Source organism: Micropterus salmoides, unplaced genomic scaffold (assembly GCF_014851395.1).
Source record: "Micropterus salmoides isolate LMB-PRFRI ecotype aquatic unplaced genomic scaffold, ASM1485139v1 Ms_hic_scaffold_13, whole genome shotgun sequence".
Taxonomy (NCBI): domain Eukaryota; kingdom Metazoa; phylum Chordata; class Actinopteri; order Centrarchiformes; family Centrarchidae; genus Micropterus; species Micropterus salmoides.
The window spans coordinates 20743914-20753765 of record NW_024040374.1 but is presented as its reverse complement, the minus strand read 5'-3'; the positions used below and the strand labels follow the sequence as shown (position 1 = coordinate 20753765).

General features: G+C 40.6%; 1 protein-coding gene across 1 annotated transcript in view; it reads left to right on the top strand.

Moving 5' to 3' along the window:
- The first annotated feature begins 4727 nt into the window (after positions 1-4727).
- The window catches only part of sema6bb (sema domain, transmembrane domain (TM), and cytoplasmic domain, (semaphorin) 6Bb), a 131636-nt gene continuing 126511 nt past the window's right edge, over positions 4728-9852 (top strand). The window contains exon 1 of the mRNA XM_038716118.1: positions 4728-5658. The gene's annotated coding sequence lies outside the window, so the exon portion shown is untranslated. The remainder of the gene's footprint in view (positions 5659-9852) is intronic.

Sequence of the window (9852 nt, the reverse complement as noted above, 5' to 3'; positions counted from 1 at the left end):
CATTTGATTCAGATTCTCGCTGTAAATGCTGCACAAGGCAATGCGAGTGGTATTTCTTTAGTTTTTTGCTCACTTTATCACACACTGCTAATAGTTTGCAACTTTAACTATAATCAACATTTATTAAATTGAAGCTATAACATTGCGAGAAGAAAACACAGAGCGTCTGTCAAATAATTTGACTATTGTGATTTGTCTTCTCCACAGTACTAATAAACTGTATTTTTTTTCAATTTAGCATGAAACTGTGTCATATCAAACTTGCTTTTTAATGCCAGTCCTTGAGTTGATGGAGACCTATACAACAGACCAGAATGATATTGTTCTTAATTCAAAAGATAAAGCTCCATATTTTAATATTATCAAATCGAGCTCAAGTTTGCAGCTTAAAGATTTAGCATTTCAAGATGTTTTTTGTAAACAGTCATTTACAAATGATAGCGCTCAGCTGCCTTGCAAATGAACACCTTAAACTCAAACAAAAAGTATTAGTTAAATACGCCACTTGTATTAAAAGTCAGTTCAAATTGATTTGTTTCATGCTTCAAATGTTTTATGGGTTTTGTGAACATTAATGAATTAGTCATAATCTTAAGTTAACTTGAGTTGTCAGAATGACTGCAACAGAACCCGTGAAGTTAATGTGTCTGATCACATGAACCCCGCATGCAGTGTGTGCATCTTTGTTGAACCATGTGATTACTTGGTGGGATAGAAAAGGAGACTGAGGCATCTTTATTTTACATTCATATTTCTGCTAATCTTGGAAGTTAGCAGACAAAAGCTCTTGCTGTGAAGAGTTAATCTAACTTTGGCATCAGCATATCCCTTCTTAAAGCTACACCATTCTCCTCTGCTTTCTTACTGTACCTCAGGGGGAGGACAACTGGGCTGCCCTTCTCTATTTCCCTATGTTGAAAGATTAAAAAGTGCATTCTGCATCAAAGCTTGTAGTTTTCTACCTCAGCTTTCTTGCTCTCTCAAGGCAGCTCTTCTCCCTTTTTATCTGGCTCAGGTCTACTGACGGCTTTCTCTGACAGACCGAGTGGGATGAAAGGAAACAGATGAACAAAACACATATTTATTTATTTATTTATTGTCAGCACACAAACTTTGACAGGAGATGACATGGCATAAGTTATTTTGTTGAACGTAGCTCAAAGATTCTGTGTCCTGAATCATTTATATGCAAAGTAGCTGGAAACAGAATAATGAAGCTAATCTGGGGATTCAAAAAAACAAACACTTTAGCTATTTAATATCAAAGTACTGTAGCTACATTATGTACACTGACAGTTATTGTGGAAGTCCTCCCTCTCTTCCTGCATACATCCTGTGTTACCTACATAGAACTGGTTTTCCTGAATATCTCCTATTTTAAGCAATGGTTGGAAGACATATTCAAGAAAAGGAGCACTACAATATATAAAAATACTCCCTTACAAGAAAAGTCCTGCATTCATTCTTATTTGAGTAAAGGTACAAAAGTATCATCACAATATGTACTGAAACCTGCCACTTGGAGTCAGTATAAAAAACAAACTGTAAACACAACACTGACATATCATCACATTTTAAGTTGATATGACAAACTTGTTTCCAAACAGCTGCTAATTTACACATCAGACATAAACGGATCAAGTTAGCATTCATTTGGAATGATGGTTCTAGCTACCTGTCGAATGTAAGTCCAATATCAACTCTCCTTTTAACTCTAATCTGTTTAACCTGTTTTCGGTCTCCGCCAACCCCTGCTTCTGTAGCTGCTAAATGCTCCACATATCTATCTGCCATTTGATGCTAGGAAGGTAAGTGTACAGTTTGGTTTTTAGAGGTTTTTTTGCTGCCTGCTGCAGCCAGTGCTTACAAAACAAAACCAAAACTGTAAAGTTTGGCAGTAAAACCAAAACAATAAGCTGAAAAGCTAAAAGACACTACAAAGCTGTGGAGAACTTCTGAGTCAAGTCATAGTTTTAAGTGGGTTCGTTGCCTTTCACAAGTAGTTATATGATTCATTGCTATACATTGATTACAGCCACCTATATTATAATGTCATAACCATTGAGATTGAGATTTATCTGCATAAGACCATTATATTTTATTAGTTAAGCATATGTTGTGTACCTATGAACTCGTTACTATACCTCTCAAACAAATGTAAATGTAAATAATTTTTTCATTCTTTAAATGTAGAAGAAAAACAGATACAAGTAAAAAACACGTGTCTAAAAATTATACTTAACAAAACTATTTAGCCTAACTTTTTACAGAAGAAATAACACATTATTCCTCTTTATAAATGAAAAGTTTAATTCATAAGCAATAAAACACAGCCTTGCTCGATTCTGAACTTTGGATTTTGCTACTACAAACTTGGTATGACCAGTAGCTAATTGTGACTAATGTTAGATAACAATTACAATTTAGATAAATATTCCTGCATTAATTGACTTGATAACTGTTCTCTTCTTATATTACTGTTCATTGAATTTGTCATTATTACATAACACTCACTTGTAGCCAAAGTGGCTGCTCTTCAGCAAAAGTTACATAGTGCCGCTTAAAGTAAAAATGCTTGGTTAGTTTCCAACACTGATTCTGGGAGGAGTAAGAGTGTAGTGCAGCAGCTGGGGCAAAGCTATAAAAGGTGTCAGTTCTCACACACACTCACACACATGCAGACTCATAAGTTTACACACAGACAGGAAACTCCTCGTGATTTTTCAAGACAAAACACTATGGTCTCGATTCGTATAGACACACAGGCATGATGGTTTGTGTGTGAGAGCAATAGAGGGACAGAAATCAAGTGTGTAGGGACAACTCATCATTATTCCACTGTTGGTGAAATTAATTCTGCCTGAATAATGATACTGCTGTCAGAGCAGTTTCCTCTGTTGTAACCACAGTGGGCCTGTACAAAGACTTTTAGCATGCCTCCTCTGGACAAAGGAAACTTTCTTTTTAAGTTTTAATTGTGGAGGCTACAAAGTCACAGGCAGCGTGGGATGATAAGGTAAGCGGGATGAACAATGTTAATACGTATTACAGTGCTGGCGCAGGCACATTTTGGCTGTGTACAGGAAGATAAGACAAAAACAAAACAAAACAACAAGCAAACCGAAGCAATGTCCTACAATAATATCAATGTCACACAAAAGTAGGCTATATTATAAACTCCACAAAATGACAGTGGATTGAAAAAAAGGAACGTGTATAATAATAGCCATAATATGCCAAGAGAAAGCCTTTTAGAGGTGTCTTTTAAAACAGCTTCCGCCACCCAGAATTGCTGCTGACATTCAAGAAAGCGATTATTTTAAGACATTTACTTATGTACATGAAGTAACAATATCTTATGCAAAAATATTTTTTGGTATTAAATCTCAAATGAGATAACCTTAGGCTAAATCATATTCAGTAATAACAGCTTTTAAAAAATTTCTCCCAAATCTGGAGTTGAGTCATCTGATTTTGCGGCACTGATTAGCAGATTGTATCAAATAGGCTGTCAAATTGCTGGGAGTAGATTTATTAAGATGGCAAAGAGAGTAACCTACACACATGAGCCTTCAAGCCTATAGGAATCAATATTTCAGCAATGAATTATTCATGAATCAAAGCTTAAAAGTGACATTGGTTCAGTGCAATTTCATGCAGAGGTCCAGTAGGCTAGGTCTTTAAGACATATCAAACAGCACCAGCATTATCCATTGACACTGCTTATTTTGTTATTAGGTCCTCTACAGGTACAGGCCATATTAGATTCCTATTTGCGGTCAGTAAGAGGATGTGGAGTAGACTGATTTAACACTCATCAGTCAGTTTCCTCCATATCCTCAACCTCAAACCCAGAAGTGTAGATTAACAATTTGGCTGGAGGCTTATTGAGATTTAATTAGACAAAATTATCCCTTTGTTGTGTTAATTTAGGCCAAAGCAGAAAGACCTTAAACTCAGGGATGGAAACCATTTTCAAGTTACTGTATATGTAATTGCAGTGATTTGGACTTTCAAAAATTTGAGATTAAAACAAACTGTTCTGTGGGTCCAATAAAATATATCTTCTGAATCACATGATATCAAATAATGAACCTGGAAATGCAAATGCTGCTTTACAGTTGTTTGAGATATAGGACTACTGTTAATATATTGTTTAGCCTACTGAACATGTGACAACGAAAATGAGAACTCACAAATATTGTTTGTTTTTTTGCCTAAAACACATAAAGGGAATAAAATGTTTTGATGCTAATATCTTACATAAGACCGTCGCCAGTGTTTGATCAAAATGTATCATCACCTCAGCCACTATCTGACCTGGCACAGTGAGTCTCTTTCAGGTACTGACCACATCGCTCAACCACCAGATTATCCACAGTGCCTAGCAATAAATAGTCGCTTTGAATCGGCCTTGTGATTTTATTTTAACGTCAGCACAGCAGGCTAAATGTAACCTTTCAGACCTTTTCTAAACCGTCTGTTCTTTGTCTTTTTAGTATAAAAGGTTACTTAGAATATAGTCTACCTAAGAACAGTGCTCTCTGTCTGGTGTGCGCCCCCGGTGTAGTTGTCGTGTCTATAACAAGATGACTAATTTCGGTAGCCTAGTCGACACACAGCAAGCAAGTTTCTGCCGCAACTGGCTTGTCAGTGATATTGATGAGTGGGTTTTTTAAAAAGGGATTTGGCGGCTCATAATTAAATCCAATTAGTCATCAATCAATTCCATTCCAGTCTCCGTATAATTCTGCTTCAGGATTTGGCACGAACAGGCTTTAGGAGTCTCCTGTGGATGACAGCGGGGAGCAGTGCCGGAGATGCTGTAGCTCACACAACCGCTAGAAGACAAACGCAGTGGTCCTCCCCGCCTCACCAAAGCTCCTGAGTGCAGCCCAAGAAACAGGAACTATTTTTAATAAACCTATGAATGGGACTTTGCCCCGCGCTGGATCCTGAGCCCCGCTTTGTGAGGAAGTGGGGCGCAAAGGCAGATAGAAGGACAGTCTTTTCTTTCAGTTAAACCCGAGGTGGGAAAAGACGCAGCAATGACAGAGCAGCAGTCGTACGCAGCGGCAAAATAGACCAACTATTGTGGGGACGGAAGATTGATAAAACAACTGGGCGAGCAGCGAGAGCGGCAGAATTTCCAAACGCTGCATCTGGTTTGGTGCCAGTGGTGTGCTGGATGGCTTATTATTGCGTTGTCCTTTTCATCATTCGCTGCCTTCCAGCGTTTGCAGATTACTTGGGGATCTCGGACGGCTGTTTGTGAGGGAGTATTGCTACATAGACCAACGGGGAATGCCATGTGTCGTTGCGCGACATAGAAGCTCTTTGTGGGCTGTTTTGCACCGGGGACAGGTGGTGCCGTGTCTCTGCGTGTGTGTGTGTGTGTGTGTGTGTGTGTGTTGAAACTAGCAGGGGTGCACGGACACACAACCCCTGAGACAGTTGTCTTAGGGATGTCAGGCCGGAGTACGGGATCAGTTTTTGCCAGAGACAGGTGCGACGGGGAGGAGTAGTTTACAAAGCCCTACACATGATCGGGTAAGGCACTAACGAGCCTCTGATCACTCTCGGATTTTTTGTATCCAGCGGGACTCACAACCGGCTCATACTGTCGTTTCTCCGGCACCTTTCCGCCGATAACCAGAGGTAAGTGACCCGAGCTGTCCGGAGTGGAGGTCTGTGGTGGGTGGTGGTGGTGCGCTCCAGGGGCACGGGCTCTGTCGCGCCTTGATGCTTTGGATAAATTCTATTGCTTCTGATTTGACGAAGGAATTTAATTGTGGGAATTGGTTTAATGAACTAAATCAATAGCCTACATCATAGTTAATCTGTAATCTTTGCTTTTACAGTAGATTTCATTATGTAAGTCTTAATTTCATACTGCGTAGCTTGCAGCTACAAGCACAAAACAAGGAGCTTTCAGCTGGCACTTCACCATCCACCTATTGATTGGATATTGACAGGCCTCGGATCGTGTGATTGAAAATGGCTGACAATTAGTTATTGACCAAGACCAATTGTTACTGTACAATATGATAAAAGCTACTCTAATAATACCTCCGATGTCACTCACACACCATAATTAAACAGGTTTTCTTCGAGGAACTGTTTCATTGGAAATGTCTGGTACTTTTCTCGCTGTGTCAAGATGAATTTTCCCCTTTTGACATTACAATTGATTTAGAGCACAACTAGAAAAGCTCATTTTCAAGCCAGTGAGTTGCAGAACTGTGGAAGCAGAGACTGCATGCGTTTTCACCGTGGGATTGGTCAAAATGTGCCCTTCTCTCTGTGTTTCTCACTGTGTGTGTGTGTGTGTGTGTGTGTGTGTTTGTTGTTTGTATGGCGTGTGTTTATCTGCTAGGGGCTGTGCATGTTCTACAGTCCTACCCGCTGGGCTCCTGGTGTCCACTATTCCCTCCTTCAGGCTCTGACATACCTCCCTCTCTCCCCCTGCAGTAGCAGTCTTTACAGTACACTGAGCTAGTTAGCTGGATAGTCAAAATCACATTTTTAGCTTTTTGTGCGAGGACTGCTAACTCTCAATAGCTGGCTCCAAGTCTCCTAACATTTCACCATTTGGGGGCTGCATGTTTTTGTTGTGGCCCCTGTTTCAAATTCAAATTGCCTTTCAACTGCCTTTTGTCCAACACCGAGGTTTGTGAACTGGAAAGAGACACAGAGAAGTAAGTGAAGTCCCGAAGGGTCAGAGCATTCTTATAATGAGCCCTAGTGTGTGTGAGAGGAGTAGGAGAAGCGAGGGAGGCAGAGAGAGATGGACACACATCTAAAGAAAGTGAGACAGTGCTCCTTGTCCAATGCAAGGGTAGACACAGCCAAGGGAATACCAGCACCTCCACTAACCTTTCCGTCACTCTGACTGTGTCAATCAGCCTTGGAGGACAAGAGCCTCTTTAATTCATCTTCCTCTGGGCTGCCACCCACTCTGACAGCCAGGGCCCAGGGGTGCTGCCGCAGGTTACACATATATCCTTCCTCCCTGCTGCTCAGATGCTACGTCAGGGGGTGGTGTACTGCACCAGACTCGGTTTCAGAGCCTTTTCTTTTACCTTAACAGCAGTGCAAACAAGGGAGACACAGTGGGTGGTGCAAGGGAAGAAGTTAAGATGAAACATGAAGGGAGAGATGATCATGAACTAGATATTGTCTAATCATCTGAGCGCTACAGCTTCTTTGGCTTGACAGAAGAAGAGTCGTGCCCTTTTCTCTCATGGGGTGACATCCTCTTGTAGGTCCGTCGCCCCACAAGTAATTACAAGAGAAGTGCTATCAGAGGGAATGAATTAATAGACAACAGAGGAAATACCTGTCTGAAACGATCTCTGATCTTCTTAATGTACCGGATCTAGTTTTCATTTGCTCAGAAGTCAAGGACAAAACACATTGTTAGAATTGAGAATAGAATCATCTGAAAATCTACCCAAAAATAAAACTAGTATTCCAGCGTTCGGCACAGGGTTGTGAAAAAGATCAGGGAACCAAAAAGATCAAGAGACAGACCTTGGAGCTGCTGCACTGACACATATTGTTCGTTTTACTGCAACCACTACAGAAATATTAGCCCTTCGTCAAGATTTAACCCAGTAATAGTGTCATAAAACTTACTTTTGTTTGATCATACTGAAGGATTTTATAATAAGCTTCCTCAAAAGAGTTTAATTTCTTTCTGCAGGCAGAGGAGAGGGGATTAATGTTTTCTCAGTCAGTATATAAATAACCAGGCTGTAGGAAGCCTTACTCCTGCCAAAAGAAATGACTCAGTAGGGGGCAAGATTGCACAGACATATAAGGCAAACATAAGGAAAGTAATCGAAGGAACAGTGTACCTGATGTTAGAGCTCATGTCCTGAACACTGGAAGTGATTAGCAGAGAAACCCCAACAGGAAGAAAAAGCAATAGTTCCAAGTAAATGCCTAATATAGGAGCAGGATTTTGTGTCAATGGGGAACTCCGATAACAAGGCTAAATGTGTGCCCAGGAAACCAGGCAGGGGGGTTGTACCGTCCCAAGGTCCCAGAGCTGATGTCACTATTTGGCGATGTCTTCACCGTCCCCAGTGCTTCTCCTCAAAGCTTAACAAACTGCTCACTGGAGCTTGGCTAATCCTTGGCTAGCAGTGCCCAGTGATTTATTATAAAGTTAGTTAATTTGGGGAGATCTGACCGTAAACACATGCCCTTGACAGATCTCCGCTGTCTTTACCAAGGCATCTGCATCGCCAATTAGTTTGAAGAACTGTTTGTTTGTGTGTGTGTTAGTATGTGTGTGTGGGTCATTAAGAAAAGAAAGAGAGACTGAGTGAGAGTTTGCCTATGTTTATCAGCCAGAAACATAAGGGACATTGTACATCTCTTTGTGTCTGTTTGCCTTCCTGTTTTGCATGGACTGTGTGTGTGTGTGTGTGAGAATCAGTCTGTCTGTGCCCTATGTGAGTGTGATTCAGCACTGTCCAGCATTGGTTGAATGGGTGCCCTGTTTGCGCTTCGTTCTGACGCCAACAGCCGCTCTGCACCCCTTGCCTCGGAGCAAGTGTTGCACCCTATGCTAAAAAAACAGGTGCTTTTACACAGTGACTTAATCCCTCTTCACCGCCTCTTTGCTGCACCCTGCTGGGGTTATGTCACCTGTGGGCCTGGGGCAGCTCCAAGGTAGAAATAAAAATCCTAGATTATTTAGACAAAAGCTTCATTCGGCAGACAAGTTCAGGCCAAAGTAAAGATGCTTACTTTTACTAGGTCAAACTGTGGTCTTTTCTACAGTCACAGAATCTGATTGCAGAAAATGAGTAGAAACCTGTATTAAACATTAAAGCTAAAATGGAGTGGGTGTCACTGGATTTAGCAACTTGGATTCTCTCATCAGAAAAATCTTCTCTTATGATCTAAGTTAGGGCCTCTTCACTTTCCTGTGCCTACATTTAAAGGGACACTCCACTTAGCACATGAAAGTTATAGTCATAAGGAGCTCAGCCCGTGAAAACGGCAGTGTATAATGTCTACTGTAGCTCTGGAGGGAGCTGTCGAAATAGTTTGAAAGAAAGAAAGTTCGAAACAAAGGCTGTTTTACAAAGTGAAGGTATGTTATCTGAAATAAGTGGGCATTTAAGTTAAATTATGGGAAATGTGGGATCCAGTGTTTTTGGAGATTGGCCCATGGGGACTAAAAGTCAGGTTGTTTTTTTTTACCTCTGCCGCTTCGATTTATTTTGATCACTCAATCCGTTTCTTTTGAGTCACCCAACTTTATGAATGTGCAATACTAAACAGCTGGAGTAGTCCTACTTTGCAGTAATTGTTTACTATGGACTGCTTTACATAAGACTTAAGTTAAAGACAAAACCATCCTTTTTCACTTACTGTATCTAGTGGTAAATATTCAGCCAGGCAGATCTCCTTCCACCCCAATACAATGAAATTTCATTTGTGGTACTCATAGCCAAAAAACCCCAACTTTTTATGGCATTGAGATTTGCAGCATGTCTTTTGAGAAACAGTGCCCCTATTACTCTAGATAATCAACACGCTCTCAACAGTTTTCATCAGGACTATTTTGTTGGTAGAAAGTATTTCCTATGAAAAGTGTGTATACCTCTGGAGGTAAGTGTAGTATGATTTCTTGCAATTTGCGTGTGCAGACCCTTTAATTTCCCCCTGGCTGAAGTTTCTTCCTAGCCAAAATAAGTCATAAGGTAAAACATTTGAGTCTAATTACATTTCAACATTGCACCAAATACACGTGCATGAACACCTGTGTTTCCTGCTATTTCTTCTGAGATTGTCTAGTCTGTCTTGTATTTCTCTGGGTTTAGGCCAAACTAA